This window comes from Schistocerca nitens, chromosome 10, assembly GCF_023898315.1.
Source record: "Schistocerca nitens isolate TAMUIC-IGC-003100 chromosome 10, iqSchNite1.1, whole genome shotgun sequence".
In the NCBI taxonomy this organism is placed as follows: Eukaryota; Metazoa; Arthropoda; class Insecta; order Orthoptera; family Acrididae; genus Schistocerca; species Schistocerca nitens.
Window position 1 is genome coordinate 147513893 of NC_064623.1, and position 17180 is coordinate 147531072.

Here is a 17180-nt window from a genome sequence, read left to right on the forward strand (position 1 = left end):
TCCGACATATCGTGTATCCAAGCATCTTGCTTCTCTGTTGAGTCCACAAGTAGGACAGTGTGAACATCATATCAGGAACTCAGCTGATTTTTTACGTCGTTTGGAGGGACTGAGGCTGAATGACTCTGATATTTTAGTGAGTTTCGATGTGGTCTCTCTCTTCACTCGTGTTCCTCTGTCTGATTCGTTGCGGTTAATTGAAGCCAGGTTTGGTACTGATTTAACTAATCTCTTTAGGCATGTGTTGACATCCACTTACTTTTTATTTAATGACCAGTATTACGAGCAGACAGATGGAGTTGCGATGGGTAGTCCGTTGTCTCCTGTGATCGCAAATTTATTTATGGAAGACTTCGAGGAACGTGCATTGGAGTCGGCGCCTTTAAAACCCGCCTGTTTCTTTAGATACGTTGACGATACCTTCGTTGTTTGGCCTCACGGTAGGGAGAATTTGAATGTCTTTCTAGAACATCTGAACTCGATCCACCCGAACATTCGTTTTACGATGGAGGTGGAAGAGGATGGTTGCCTTCCCTTTCTCGACGTGTTGGTTAGGAGAAAGGATGATGGATCATTGGGACATGCAGTCTACAGGAAACGTACTCACACCGATTTGTACTTACAAGCTAATAGTTGTCACCATTCGGCTCAGCGTGAAGGGGTACTTCGTACCTTGGTACACAGGGCACATGTCGTTTCTGACGCTGAGACTTTGCCAGCTGAGCTGTCCCATCTTGAAGTTACATTTCGTCAAAATGGTTATAGTGATAGACAGATTGAACGTGCGTTGCGCTATCGACCAACTGTACATCGGGTGATTGATGCTAATTCTGAGTCAACACCCAAGTCTACTGCCTTTTTGCCTTACGTAGGAAACACGTCCAATAAGATCGGTCGTTTTTTACGAAAATACGATGTGAAATGTGTTTTCCGACCTCCATCTAAAATTAGAGCACTTTTGAGTTCCGTTAAGGATGATCTTGGATTGCGTAAGGCAGGTGTGTATCGTATTCCCTGTAGCTGCGGTATGGCATATATTGGTCAATCTATCAGGACCGTGGAGGACAGATGTACTGAGCATAAACGGCACACACGATTACAGCAGCCAAATAGATCTGCTATTGCCGAACATTGCTTGGATACTGGTCACCCCATGTTATATAATAACACCGAGATATTGGCATGCACGTCCAGCTATTGGGACAGTGTCATTAAGGAGGCAGTTGAGATTAAACTAGCGAGCAACCTCGTTAACAGGGATGGAGGTTTCTGTTTAAACTCTGTTTGGAATCCGGCTCTCTCCCTTGTCAAAAAACAGAGGAACAGAGTCAATGCTGCCTCACCTGTGAATTCATAGTCTCACTATCGATAGCTCTGACTTTGGTCATCTTTGGTGGCACTAGTGTTCAGTGTGTGTGTTATCTTTCCTGCTTCTGTCGCAGAACCGAGGTATTAAATTTGCATGCACGCCGCCTGTCCGTTGCAGTTTGCCTTGAAAATGGCGGGGTGTTCTCCCGCCGAAATATCGGCGGTCGCTGAAAGTGTTACCTGGCTGAATTCCCGGAAGTTATTTGAAAGTTGTATACGCCAGGAGAAACTCAGGTCTCACAATTCCAGTTTACTGTCCACATACTACATTTTTAGTGCCCCTGCCCACCATACTTATGGCTCGTGACATTCAACCTGCCGATTCCTGTAAGAGTTTGAGCAATGTGAATGCATCCGCACTGAAGAAGATCATTGGCCGGTTAGCCTTATCTATATGAAGATGGTATCTGTTCTTTCGGACAGATAATACTGGTGATCTTGCAGCTCTCTAAGAATGAAATTGCCCAAAATCTGACAGGAATCGGTAGATTGACTGCCGCGAGTAATGTGTATAGTGGGCAGGGGCACTAAGAATGTAGTACGTGGACAGTAAACTGGAATTGTGGGTCTCACGGGGAGCGTGCCAGAGATCAATCGCTGCAGTCGCATTGTCCTTGCTGTCCTCGATGCCTCCGTTGGATAGAGCGTATGCCATGTAAGTAGGAGATCCCGGGTTCAAGTCCCTGTCGGGGCACACATTTTTGTCACTGTCGATATTTATCAACGCCTGTAAGCAGCTAGTGGTCTGGATTTCATTGTAATTCCTTTCTTCCAGAGCTGCAAGATCACCAATGGTGTCTGTTCCTTCAGACATGTCCGAAAGAACAGATACCATCTTCATACATATACTAAGCAGGTGGTTATAATGTTTTGACCCATCAGTGTTTCTCGTGACAACACCAGGAAAGTGAAGTTGTAGGGATTAGAGTTCACAGGGAGCTTACCAATAATCGTCCTTCCTGTGAACCAGTCGCGCCTGGAAGCGGAAAGAGGGGAAGTCACAGAAATTCACAAAATACCTTCTCCCATACGCCACACGCCATAAGACGGCGTACGAGGTGTACATGTAAGACATAGCGTGTGAATGTAATTGAAGTACAGCTGCTCACGAAGGTCCAGTTTGGGCTGCAATAATTGTATGCCAGCAAAACTTGGTAGATATGCTAATGCTTTAATGCGGAACCAATTTACACCGAAAAAAGGGAAAAAGTAGTTCCACTTTTGTCCGGCAGGTGTAGTTCTGGCGCTGTACACTGTGTGTTTGACGGTACGACATCCACGCTGCCATTCGACTGGTCACGTGAGTGAACAGTACCCTGTGGAGGGGAGAGACCGTGTGCTGTTAATGGAACTCTTTTATATGAACAGCAGCCGGTACAGTTTTGCATTGAGAGAAAGACCCGTCGTCATTAAATGGTTCAAAGAAGGTGATAATGGAATTCAAAACACAGATGAGCTTGACGTGGTGCATAGAAGGGGAACGCTTCCTATCCCGGTGGAAGTTACTAACGAGGCTACTTTGCTGTAACTGACCATGCAACATGTACCCGCGTAGTGCTAGTGCCCGTACAGTGTCATGAGAATTATCCATCCCATGGTCAATAGTACGGATACTTTTGCGCTCCATTTATACTGGTATCCGTAGAAGATCCGGGCGGTGCAGAAACTGATCCGCAGTAACGTTCTGAATTCGCTCTTCCGTTTCTGACACGGATTGAAGTTAATGATTTGTGCCCGTGCAATATTATACGTAATGACGAGATACAGTTTATTCTGTAGGCAGCAGTGAAATCATAGAAATGCCGAATTTGGGGTACTATCAAACCGCATGTTGTGCACGAAGAGCAATTACAGTCGTCATATGTAATCGTTTGGTAAGGATTTACAAGCAGCTTTAGTCTTTAAAACTATAGACCTATATCTCTGACATAGATCTGTTGTCGAATTTTAGAACATGTCTTTTGCTCGCGTATCATGTCATTTCTGGAAACCCAAAATCTACTCTGTAGGAATCAACATGGATTCCGGAAACAGCGATCGTGTGAGACCCAACTCGCTTTATTTGTTCATGAGACCCCGAAAATATTAGATACAGGCTCCCAGGTAGATGCCATTTTCCTTGACATCCGGAAGGCCTTCGATACAGTTCCGCACTGTCGACTGATAAACAAAGTACGAGCCTACGGAATATCAGACCAGCTGTGTGACTGGATTGAAGAGTTTTTAGCAAACAGAACACAGCATGTTGTTCTCAATGGAGAGACATCTACAGACGTTAAAGTAACCTCTGGCGTGCCACAGGGGAGTGTTATGGGACTATTGCTTTTCACAATATATATAAATGACCTAGTAGATAGTGACGGAAGTTCCATGCGGCTTTTCGCGGATGATGCTGTTGTATACAGAGAAGTTGCAGCATTAGAAAATTGCAGCGAAATGCAGGAAGATCTGCAGCGGATAGGCACTTGGTGCAGGGAGTGGCAACTGACCCTTAACACAGACAAATGTAATGTATTGCGAATACATAGAAAGAAGGATCCTTTATTGTATGATTATATGATAACGGAACAAACACTGGTAGCAGTTACTTCTGTAAAATATCTGGGAGTATGCGTGCGGAACAATCTGAAGTGGAATGATCATATAAAATTAATTGTTGGTAGGCGGGTGCCAGGTTGAGATTCATTGGGAGAGTCCTTAGAAAATGTAGTCCATCAACAAAGGAGGTGGCTTACAAAACACTCGTTCGGCATATACTTGAGTATTGCTCATCAGTGTGGGATCCGTACCAGGTCGGGTTGACAGAGGAGATAGAGAAGATCCAAAGAAGAGCGGCGCGTTTTCTTCACAGGGTTATATGGTAAGCGTGATAGCGTTACGGAGTTCTTTAGCAAACTCAAGTAGCAGACTCTGCAAGAGAGGCGCTCTGCATCGCGGTGTAGCTTGCTGTCCAGGTTTCGAGAGGGTACTTTTCTGGATGATGTATCGAATATATTGCTTCCCCCTACTTATACCTCCCGTGGAGATCACGAATGTAAAATTAGAGAAATTCGAGCGCGCACGGAGGCTTTCCGGCAGTCGTTCTTCCCGCGAACCATACGCGACTGGAACAGGAAGGGGAAGTAATGACAGTGGCACGTAAAGTGCCCTCCGCCACACACCGTTGGGTGGCTTGCGGAGTATAAATGTAGATGTAGATGTAGATTCTCGGTCCGTGCTCCTCTGAAGACAATGTACCCAGAGGGCCCATCAACTGTACCGCTACATTTGCACGTTATCGAGTCCTCCTTTTACAGTATGTGATTCCTAGTTTAGAAGAGCGCAGCTGTGTGGTAACAACTGTTTTCATGCAAGGTGAGACAACACGTCATGTCGCGCTCCCAGTGAGGTATCTGTTTAATGCAGCCTTCCAGAAACATCTTGTCTGCATAGGTTTTCCACATTCACGGCCTGCAACTTAACCTGATATGAATCCATGTCAGTTCTGCTTCCGGGGATATCTAAAGGACGCATTTACCAGGGACACGTTCGGTCTCTACCTGATCTGAAGGCTGCACTGGAACTGCCTCGAGCAAGTGTTGTTCACATCGTTTTGAGGATGCAGAATATTGTCGATGTCTCTGGTGCTCATTTCACCTTCGTCACATATTGCATGTTTTCTGCCCACGTTCTGTTACTAGTCCGTTACAAATGGTAGGCGTCAACAAAATATTTTCGCATTCAGAAGAGAAATTTGGTGGTTGAAATTTCGTGGAAAGATGCTGCAGCAACGTCTTTTTTTAATGATGTCCGCCCAAAATCCTGTATCATGTCCGGGGCACTCTCTCCCCTGTTTCCCGATAGTGCAAGACGTGCTGCCCTTGTCTGAACTTCCTCGATGTACTCCTTGGATTCTATCTGGTAACAATCCCAGACCGCGCAGCAATACTCCAAAATAGGACGGATAAGGGTAATGTAGGCAGCATCTTTAGTAGATCTGTTGCGTCTTCTAAGTGTCCTGCCAATAAAACAAAACGTTCGATTAGCGTTCCCCACAACAGTTTATATGTATTCTTTCCAATTTAAGTTGTTCATAATCGCAATTCCTAGGTGTTTAGTTGAATTTACGACCTGTCTATTTGATTGATTTATCGTGTAAGTGAAGTTTAACGCATTCCTTTCAGCTCTCAGGTGAATGATTATTTAGGATCAAGTGCCAATTTTCCCACCACACAGATATTTAAATCATTTTGCATTTTTTTTAATCTTCTGATGAGTCTACTAGAGGATAAACGACAGTCTCATCCGCAACAACGTAAGACGGTTGCTCAGATTATCTACTACTTTGTTTATATAGATAAGGAACAGCAGAGGGACTACAGCGTTACCTTAGGGAACGCCAGAAATCAGTTACTACGCATTATGACGTCTCTGACAGGAAATCACGAATCTAGTCATATAAATGAGACGATACTCGATGAGCAAGCGATTTGATTACAAGCCACTGTGAGGTAGGGTCTCAAAAGCCTTCTGGAAATATAGAAACACCGAATGAAGTTTAAAAACATTGTCGATAGCACTCAACACTTCGTGTGAGTAAAGAGCTAGTTGTGTTTCACAAGAACTATGTTTTCTAAATCGGTGTTCACTGAGTCTCAATAGACCGTTCTCTTCGAGGTAATTCATAATGTTCGAACACAATATATGTTGCAAAATCCTGCTGAATATCGACGTTAATGATAGGGCCTGCAGTTTAGTGGATTACTCCTACTGCCTTTCTTGAATATTGGTGTCATCTGCGCATCTTTCCAGTCCTTGGGTTCGATTGGTTCAAATGGCTTTGAGCACAATGGGACTTAACTTCTGAGGTCATCAGTCCCCTAGAACTTAGAACTACTTAAACCTAACTAGCCTAAGGACATCACACACATCCATGCCCGAGGCAGGATTCGAACCTGCGACCGTAGCGGTCACGCGGTTTCAGACTGAAGCGCCTAGAACCGCACGGCCACACCGGCCGGCCTTTGGGTTCGGATCTTTCGTCGAGCGAGCGGTTGTCAGAGTATGTGACTGTGAAGTATGGAGCTATTGCATTAGCATACTCTGAAAAGAGCCAGACTTGCCCCTGCACATTTGCTCCTGGCGTCCAAGACTGTAACTGATTCGTTTTTTAAGCGCCGTTCGGTTCCTCATTAACGCATTATCATGTCTACGAAGTTTCGTTGCCATACGATAATTACAACCCAAACTGGACCTCACGGCCCTGTAGAAGTACGACCCATCTCTCGTACCTTCAATGTCATAAGCGAGCTGTGGCGTTCGTCTTATCTGCGCCAGACAAGGACTGTGGGGAGAAATGTGTAGATATTGCTGGACCAGTGTGAAACACCCTCTGCCGGTCTTTAGACATTAGTTGTCCAAACTAGAGATAGGTCAGGTCGAATTACCGAATCGGGCTCACTTGGGCTGAGGGGATTTCAAGTAGACCGGACTTAGACTGTTGCTAATCCGAGTTGTGATCGCGCGGTGCTCCGCTGTCGCCCCTATGGATGACGCTTTCGCGGGAAGCTAGAGTTCGCCACCGTCGCACTGACAAGTCCAAGTCTAACCGAGCAGAGTGTGTGCCTACAGAACAGGACGTCACTTACTTTGATCTTTAAAGCTGCACTACCATATTATGATTTATTTTGTTTTATCGAAATCAGTGAAGCGATTGATAAGTGATATTTATACACGGGTCTATACAAAACATTAGCGTCATAGCAATTCCGGAATGTGCAGTATAATACACTGATTACCCAGAGCATTATGACCATCGATATACTATCGATATAAACCCGTCCATGCGATATACTATCGATATAAACCCGTCCATGCGATAACGGCGTCTCTTGGCAAGGAATGACTGCTAGTCAGACACGCGCACGGTGTATGTAGTAGCGATCTTCCTTTAAAGTCAGTACCGCCATTACACTGTTGTTTATTTGCAGTGTTACATTTACACGATCATGATTTCGGCTTCAAAGTGCCATTATCAAATGTTTTCTGAAAGCATATTAGACAATAACAGTGAAATACGTAACAAGTGATATAACCATATAAGAATCCATGTTTATAATGCTTACTTACAAGTGTTGTACAGTGCCTAAGCTGGCAGAGTGTCGTATTTAGAATGCACTATTAGACATATTGTCTAATAGTCGATATTTCTGGTAAAGCCCACTGCTTCGTTTTATCACTTAGTGTACCATCTTGACAGTTGGCTAAATGTCAAGTTGTCTTGGTCAAAGAAATTCCTGTTACAAGCAGGTGGCTTTTTCTTTTAATCTTTAGACTCAGTGTCCGGTAGGATAGGGAAGGTTAGAAGCAATTTATTTTCGTTGGTAGTTGCTACATCTTTGCAGTAGCTGTTTATCTTACAAGGGAACCTCCCCATCGAACCCCCCCCCCTCCCCCTCAGATTTAGTTATAAGTTGGCACAGTGGATAGGCCTTGAAAAACTGAACACAGATCAATCGAGAAAACAGGAAGAAGTTGTGTGGAACTATGAAAAAAATAAGCAAAATATACAAACTGAGTAGTCCATGCGCAAGATAGGCAACATCAAGGAGAATGTGAGCTCAGGCCCTTCGTGGTCCCGTGGTTAGCGTGAACAGCTGCGGAAGGAGAGGTCCGTGGTTAAAGTCTTCCTTCGAGGGAAATGTTTAATTTTTTTATACAATCAACTTCGCTCTCCAAAATTCCACATGTTCAGATTTGCTTGGACATACCATCATACAGATCATAACTTTGCGAAAATAAATAAAATTAACTTTTCATTCGAGGGAAGACTTGAACTAACGACGGTCTACACACGGAAAAATTTGAAAACGTTAAAAACATATGTTTTGACAGAGCACAAGGAAAACTGTGCGACTGTGAAAGTGTTGCATTCATTTTTGCAGTTTATGTGAGAAACTCTTATGTTTTCATCACTTTTTTGGGAGTGATTGTCGCAAAACACAGACACTAAACTTATTACAGTGAACAGAGACGTCAATGAACGAACGGACAGATCATAACTTTGCGAAAATAAAGAAAATTAACTTTTCACTCGAGGGAAGACTTGAACTAACGACCTCTCATTCCGCAGCTGCTCACGCTAACCACGGGAACACGGCGCTCCCGAGCTCACATTGTCCTTGATGTTGCCTATCTTGCGCATGGACTACTCAGTTTGTATATTCTGCTTATTTTTTTCATAGTTCCACACAACCTCTTCCTGTTTTCTCGATTGATCTGTGTTCAGTTTTTCAAGGTCTATCCACTGTGCTGACTTATAACTAAATCTGAGGGGGGTGCGATGGGGAGGTTCCCTTGTTAGGATACAGTAAAGTTGTCTGCTCATAAACATAAACAGTAACAAACCTCTCGATAATATTCGCTGCATCCATAAATATAACCGTCCAGCTACTCATTGACGTTGTTTCAAGTACATTTTAGTTTAGTTGGTAAATATACTGCTTTGTACGTTAACTAAATTATGAAAAAATTATTAGTAGCGATCTGTCTGAATTTGACGCAGTGCAGGTTGTGATGGCCTGGAAACTCGGCTCGAGGATTTCAGGAACCACGACTTGTCGGGTGTTGAAGGAGTGCTGTGTTGTGTGTATTCAACACGTGGCGAAGCCAAGGTGAAACCACATCCAGACTTCGTGGCGTTGGGCGGCCACACCTCATGAGAAATGTCGGACGTGGTATGCTGGGCAGACAGGTAAAATAGGACGGGCGGCGAACTGTGGCGGAGCTAACGTCAGACTCTAACGCTGGACAGAGTACAAGTACGTCTGAACACACAGTGCACTGAACACTCCAAACGATGGGCCAACGCAGCTGACGACACATGCATGTGCCTATGCTAACACCGCGACATCGGCAACTACAACTGAAATGCGCACGTAAACCATTGGCACTGAACGTTGGCGCAGTGGCAGAGCGTGGCATGGTCTGACGAATCCCGATACCTTCTTCATCATGCCGAAGGGAGGGCGCGAATCCGTCGTCTTCCAGGGGAACAGTTCCTCGACACCTATTGTACGCGATTGAGGAAAGTTGGCGGCGGCTCCATTAAGCTCTGGGGAACATCCACCTCGGCATCCCTGGTTCTAGTGGAGCTCGAGCAAGGCACCATGATAGCCAAGGAGTATCGTACACTGGTTGCACACCACATGCACTCTGCAACATGTTTCCCGACGGTAGTATCATTTTTAAATAAGATAATCTGCCATGTCACGTGGCCAGATGTATCAGGGAGTGGTTCGATGAACATCGTGGCGAGTTCCAATTTATTTGCTGGTCCACAACCCGCCAGATCTGAACCTGATAGAACGCCTGGGATGCGATTGAACGAGACGTCAGAGGTCATCGCCCCCTCCCCGGAATTTATGGGAATCAGGTGACTTGTGTGTGTTTAGATGTGATGCCAACCTCCTCCACAGACCTACCAAGGCCTCATTGCTTCCATCCCACGACGCGTCGCCGCTGTTATCTGTGCCAAAGGCGGACGTACAGGCCGTGAGGTAGGTGTTCATAATGTTCTGGTTGATCAGTGTATATTAAAATTTTGATTAAAAAGTGCCTGAGGGAAACAATGATGAAGCGGTAACCACCGGGTGATCAAAAAGTCAGTATAAATTTGAAAACTGAATAAATCACGGAATAATGTAGATAGAGAGGTACAAATTGAGACACATGCTTGGAGTGACAAGGGGTTTTATTAGCAAAAAAAAAAGAAAAAAGTTCAAAAATCTCCGACAGATGGCGCTTCATCTGATCAGAATAGCAGTAATTAGCATAACAAAGTAAGACAAAGCAAAGATGAAGTTCTTTACAGGAAATGCTCAATATGTCCACCATCATTCCTCAACAATACCTGTAGTCGAGCAATAATGTTGTGAACAGCACTGTAAAGCATGTCCGGAGTTATGGTGAGGCATTGGAGTCGGATGTTGTCTTTCAGCATCCCTAGAGATGTCGGTCGATCACGATACACTTGTGACTTCAGGTAACCCCAAAGCCAATAATCGCACGGACTGAGGTCTGGGGACCTGGGAGACCAAGCGTGACGAAAGTGGCGGCTGAGCACACGATCATCACCAAACGACGCGCGCAAGAGATCTTTCACGCGTCTAGCAATATGGGATGGAGCGCCATCCTGCATAAACATCGTACGTTCCAGCAGATGTTTATCAGCCAGGCTGAGGATGATGCGATTATGTAACATATCGGCGTACCTCTCACCCGTCACGGTAGCAGTTACTGACGTTTTGCTGTAAAGCGGCATCTGTCGGACATTTTGTGAACTTTTTTTTGTTTTAATAAAACCCCATGTCATTACAAGCAAGTGTGTCAATTTTTACCTCTCTATCTACATTATTCCGTAGTTTATTTATTTTTCAAATTTATACCGACTTTTTGATCACCCTGTATACATTCATGCTCTATCCGTGGCATTTGGCTGCTTGAAGATCCTCAGATCGTCTTCAAAATCCTTATAATTCCGGCTGTCTCACACCACCATTCACGCACATGAAGAGGTGTCCGGCTACCTTACGGTCTTCCAGAATGTCAAATCCAACACCTTTTAGCCGTCTAGTTTCGAAAATGTTACTTTATTTGACTACCAGTTTCGCCGATCTACTACGCCGTCTCCAGGCTATCTCACTGATGTGTAGGAAGATTCCAACGTCGGTTCCGATTATAATAGGGGCCAGCCTTCGTCGTCCACCCTTCTCTCTCGACATTTGAAAGGTGGCTACACTGAGTCACAGCGCCAGAGATTGCGCCAAAGATTATTATTCCGCCGCCTCCACTGGGGCAGTAGTAGTTGAGAGGATGTCGAGGGCAGTTGTTGTTCTGTTGGGCGAGAGAGTAGACGCTGTTCGGTTGGCGTAATGTATAGATGGATGAAGTTGCAACTGTCAGAGTGTATCTGAGAAAGGAGGTGGGTTTTTTATTTATGATGCTGGTGTAATGGAAAATTTTCGTCAATATATAATGAGGTAAAAAGATATTACAGTTTTCTTTAATGACAATGCCTCATGCTCACAGGTACAGTCAACAAAGGTTGGTTGGTTGGTTGGTTTCGGGGAAGGAGACCAGACAGCGAGGTCATCGGTCTCATCGGATTAGGGAAGGATGGGGAAGGAATTCGGCCGTGCCCTTTCAGAGGGACCATCCCGGCATTTGCCTGGAGTGATTTAGGGAAATCACGGAAAACCTAAATCAGGATGGCCGGACGCGGGATTGAACCGTCGTCCTCCCGAATGCGAGTCCAGTGTCTAACCACTGCGCCACCTCGCTCGGTCTAGTCAACAAAGCATCTGGCTCGTGTTCATTTATTAGACTTGTAATTCTGGTTTCTATGTGCAATTATAGTATTACTGGTTTTTCAATTAGTTCATTGTAAATGGTGTTTAAAATATTTTGTCGTATTGAGAAAGAACCGAGCCAGATACATGTACATTGAGTCACACTACCACACTCAGACCAGTTACACTTGTGCTTTGTTGTTTCGTAGCTTTTATAGTTGCAGGGGACTTAATTAATCAATTGTGTTAATGGAAATTCCTTGTCATTCCTTATTTTTATTTTATGCAGTCAGATTGTGTGCTAATACTAGTCAGGGCCAGCCGGTTACGAGACTTCGTAACCGGTCACACAGCTACTAAAATTATTGCATTTATTCTTTTAATTAAGCCCACATGCACATTATCACAGACTAATACGAGCCAGGTGGTTCTTACCCCTACAGTATTTATTTCCAGATTTAATATATGTACCAAATTTGACTGAAATCGTTCCAGGGATTTAGATGAGGCTTTTAGCCATGGCTTTGCTCGCATACGCACAATTTAAATATGTTTCACAGATATTTAACAATTTCGACGTTTATATGTACACATATTACAACGAATATCGGCCTGCAGGTTCATTTTCGCTCAGCTTAATGTTGACTGGAACCGAGATTGGAATCTTCCTACGCGTCGGTCAGAGGGCCTGAAGATGGCGTAGTAAATCACCGAAACTGGTAGCAAATAAAGTAACAGTTTGGAAATTAGACTGCTGAAAGGTGTTTGATTTGACATTCTGTAAGAGATTTAAGATCGTCCGGTCACAGTGAGAATCATAGTGTGGCGTCTCCCTCCCCCCCCCCCCCCCGCCTCACCCATGAAGCATGGATCTTGCCGTTGATGAGGAGGCTGGCGTGCGTCAGTGATACAGATAGCCGCACCGTAGGGGCAGGGCAATCACAACGGAGGAGTGTCTACTGAGAGGCCTGGACAAATTTGTGGTTCCTGAAGAGAAGCAGAAGCCTTTTCAGTAGTTGTAGGGGCAACAGTATGGATGATCGACTGATCTGGCCATGTAAGATCAACCAAAACGGCCTTCTCTGCTGATACTGCGAACGGCTGAAAGCAAGGAGAAACCACGGCCGTAATTTCTTCCAAGTGCAAGCAGTTTTGTTGTATGGATAAAGATGATGACGACCTCTTGGGTAAAATATTCCGTATGTAAAACAGTCCCCCATCCGGATCTCCTGGCGGGGACTACTCAGGAGGACGTCGTTATCAGGAGAAACAAATGTCGCGTTCTACACACCGGAGTGTGGAATGTAAGATACCTTAATCTGGTAGGTAGGTTAGAAAATTTGAAAAGGAATGTGCTTGGTTGAAGTTAGATATAGTGGGAATTAGTGATGTTCGGTGGCACGAGGAACAGGATTTCTGGTCAGGTGAATACAGTGTTATAAACACAAAATCAGATAGGGGTAAAGCAGGAGTAGGTTTAATAATAAGTAACAAAATAGGAACGTGGAAAAGCTACTACGAACAGCATAGTGGAGCCATTATTGTAGCCAACACAGACAAGAAGCCCTCACCCACCACGGCAGTACAAGTTTATATGCCAACTAGCTCCGCAGATGAGGAGGAGACTGACGAAAAGTATGATGAGACAAAAGAAAATATTTAGATAGTTAAGGGGGACGGAAGCATGGCAGACTGGAATTCGACACTAGGAAAAGGAAGAAAAGGTAAGTAGTAGGTGAATACGGACTGGGAGAAAGGAATGAAAGAGGAAGCCGTCTGGTAGAATTTTTCACAGAGCATAATTTAATCATAGCTAACTCTCGGTTTAAGAATCATGAAAGATGGTCATATCTGTGGAAGAGACCTGGAGACGCCGGAAGGCTTCAGATTGCTTATATAACGGTGAGACAGAGATTTCGGAACCATGTATTAAATTGCAAGACATTTCCAGGGGCAGATGTGGACTCTGAGCACAATTTATTTGTTATGAAATGCAGATTAAAATGAAGAAACTGCAAGAAGATAGGAATTTAAGGCGATGGGACCTGGATAAACTGAAAGAATCAGAGGTTACAGAGACTTTCAGAGGGAGCATTAGGAAACGACTGACGAGAACAGGGGAAAAGAATACAGTAGAAGAAGAGGAATGGGTAGCTTTGAGAGATGGAATAGTGACGACAGCAGAGGATTAAATTGGTAAAAAGGCGAGGACTAGTAGAAATCCACTGGTAACACAAGGAGAAAATATTAAAATACAATAAATGAGGCAGGCGAAAAGGAAGTGCAATACGGCTAACTAGGAATGGAGAAAAGAGAACCATCTGTATGAATATCAAGAGCTCAGATGGAAAACCAGTCCAAAGCATAGAGCGGAAAGCAGGAAGGCGAAGGAAGGATATAGAGGGTCTATACAAGGGACATGTACTTGAGGGCAATATAAAGAAAAATTTGGAGTAGGAATTAAAGTCCAGGGAAAAGAAATGAGATTTGAGGTTTGCCGACGATATTATAATTCTCTCAGAGGCAGCAAAGGACCTAGAAGAGCAGCTGAACGGAATGGACAGTGTCTTGAAAGGAGGGTGAAAATGGTTCAAATGGCTCTGAGCACTATGCGACTTAACTTCTGAGGTCATCAGTCGCCTAGAACTTAGAACTGATTAAACCTAACTAACCTAAGGACATCACACACATCCATACCCGAGGCAGGATTCGAACCTGCGACCGTAGCGGTCGCTCGGTTCCAGACTGTAGCGCCTAGAACCGCATGGTCACTCCGGCCGGCATAGGAGGATGATTCAAATGGCTCTGGGCACTATGGGATTTAACATCTGAGGTCATCAGTCCCCTAAAACGTAGAACTACTTAAACCTAACTAACCTAAGGACATCACACACATCCACGCCCGAGGCAGGATTCGAACCTGCGACCGTATCGGTCACGCGGTTCTAGACTGAAGCGCCTAGAACCACTCGGCCGCAACGGCCGGCTGGAAGGAGGACACAATATGAACATCAACAAAATCAAAACAAGGACAATGGAATGTAGTCGAATGAAATCAGCTGATGCTGAGGGAATTAGATTAGGAAATGAGACATTCAAAGGATAGATGAGTTTTGCTTTTCGGGCAGCAAAATAACTGATAACGGCCGAAGTAGAGAGGATATAAAATGTAGACTGGCAACGACAAGTAAAGGGTTACTGAAGAAGTGAAGTTTTTTAACATCGACTATAGACTCAAGAGTCAGGAAGTCGTTTCTGAAGAATTTGTATAGAGTGTAGCCGTGTATGGAACTGAAACAAAGGCGATAAACAGTTAGACCAGAATAGAAGCTTTTGAGATGTGGTGCTACCATAGAGATCACATAATTAGTGAGGAGGTGCTGAATAGAATTGGGGAGAAGAGAAATTTCTGGTACAACCTGACTAGAAGCAGGGATTCTGAGGCATCAAGGGATCACCAGTCTGGTACTGGAGGAAGCGTGGAGGGTAAAAATGGTTGAGGGAGACAAAAAGATGAATACACTAAGCACATTCAGAAGTATGTAGGTTGCAGCATTTATTCGGAGATGAAGAGACTTGCACAAGATAGAGTAGCATGGAGAGCTGCGTCAAACCAGTCTCTGGACTGAAGACCAAAACAGCAACAGTGTGGTGTCCATTAATGCTCGTCACGATATGTTTCAGCATCTATACTCTCAATTCTCTTTTCAGAATATCAAACCAAAAGATCCAAAATTCCGGGGTGTTGCGGGGTACGCAGTGATACTCATGAACAGGAATTTGACTACCTTACGATCGCCCTATAGCTGTCAAATTCTATACAGCCTTTTTGGATTCTTCAAACGTCTATTTTCCAGGTTTCATAACAAATGACCGATGATTGTGGCCTGTAGCGCGGTATGGAATCATTCTCGTGATTATGCTTTGGCTGTCTTATGATCGACCAATGGTTGCCAAAATTAATATTCTGTCATACAATGAAGGCTTTCACGACCGGATGGTACTGTTGTTGATAATTCTTCCGGGTTATATGGCCGTGGTCCATGGAATACTTCTATTCCTAACGTTTCGTCCAATACTACGTTGGGCATCCTCAGAAGTATGGCTGGTCCTGTTGAGTCCTGCCGACTGACGAGTCGGGCGTCGGAGAGCGGCCTAAATACCGAGGAAAGTGGGCGTGGTCTAGCTTGCACATAGTAGCAGAGAGAAAACTAGTCAAAGATAAAATGTAACTATCGATAATAGTCCGTCACTGATAAAAATCGCTTATCGATTCTGTAACGCCACTCTCCATATCTCGCTTAATTTCAAGGCATCTTCTTTTCTATTAAAATTACCTTCATGTTTATAAATTTCAGTAGCCTCCCTATACAGTCGTGGATAATAGTTCGTGGTAGCACTTAAGCGAGATATGGACTGTGGCGTTACAGAATCGATAAGCGATTTTTATCAGTGACGGACTATTATCGATAGTTACATTTTATCTTTGACTAGTTTTCTCTCTGCTACTATGTGCAAGCTAGACCACGCCCACTTTCCTCGGTATTTAGGCCGCTCTCCGACGCCAGACTCGTCAGTCGGCAGGACTCAATTGGACCAGCCATACCTCTGAGCATGTCCAACGTAGTATTGGACGAAACGTTAGGAATAGAAGTACTCCATGGACCACGGCCATATAACCCGGAAGAATTATCAACATTAATGCTCTGTATTTCGGGTATTTCATAAGTGTATTTTCAAAGTTTCAAACCAAAAAGACCTGATACCGAACCTGTAGTGCTCTGTGCAGTCGTAAGCGCGAACAGCCATTTGGCTATCTTACGATCGCCCGATAGCCGTCAAAACCTATACAACATGTTTCTGGTTTATCAAGTGTATATTCAAATTTTCACGCTGGAAGACCAAAAATAGCGCCCCGTGTTGTACCCATCGCGCTCGTCGCTATATATGCAATCGCCGATTGGAAAACCGGAAAGCTGCGGTTGGATACCTAAACTGCATCGCAGGCTGTGTAGACGCGGAAGAGAGAACGGAGTTGAATGTTATCTCAGTTCTTTTGTCCCATTTCGGCTTAACTCGGTCTACGCAAACTCTCATCTCGGTTAGCTGGGTTTGGCGTAAAGCCGAGTTGGCCCACCGCCGAAGTCGAGACGCAATCAGCTGGGGCAGGCGGCGCGATCAATAGCGGGCGGCCGAGCCGGGGCGCCGGCACGCCAGTCGGGGGCCTGCCCTACCGCCAAGTCTAGCGAGCCAGCGCAGGTCTACATCTACATCTACATTTATACTCCGCAAGCCACCCAACGGTGTGTGGCGGAGGGCACTTAACGTGCCATTGTCATTACCTCCCTTTCCTGTTCCAGTCGCGTATGGTTCGCGGGAAGAACGACTGTCTGAAAGCCTCCGTGCGCGCTCTAATCTCTCTAATTTTACATTCGTGATCTCCTCGGGAGGTATAAGTAGGGGGAAGCAATATATTCGATACCT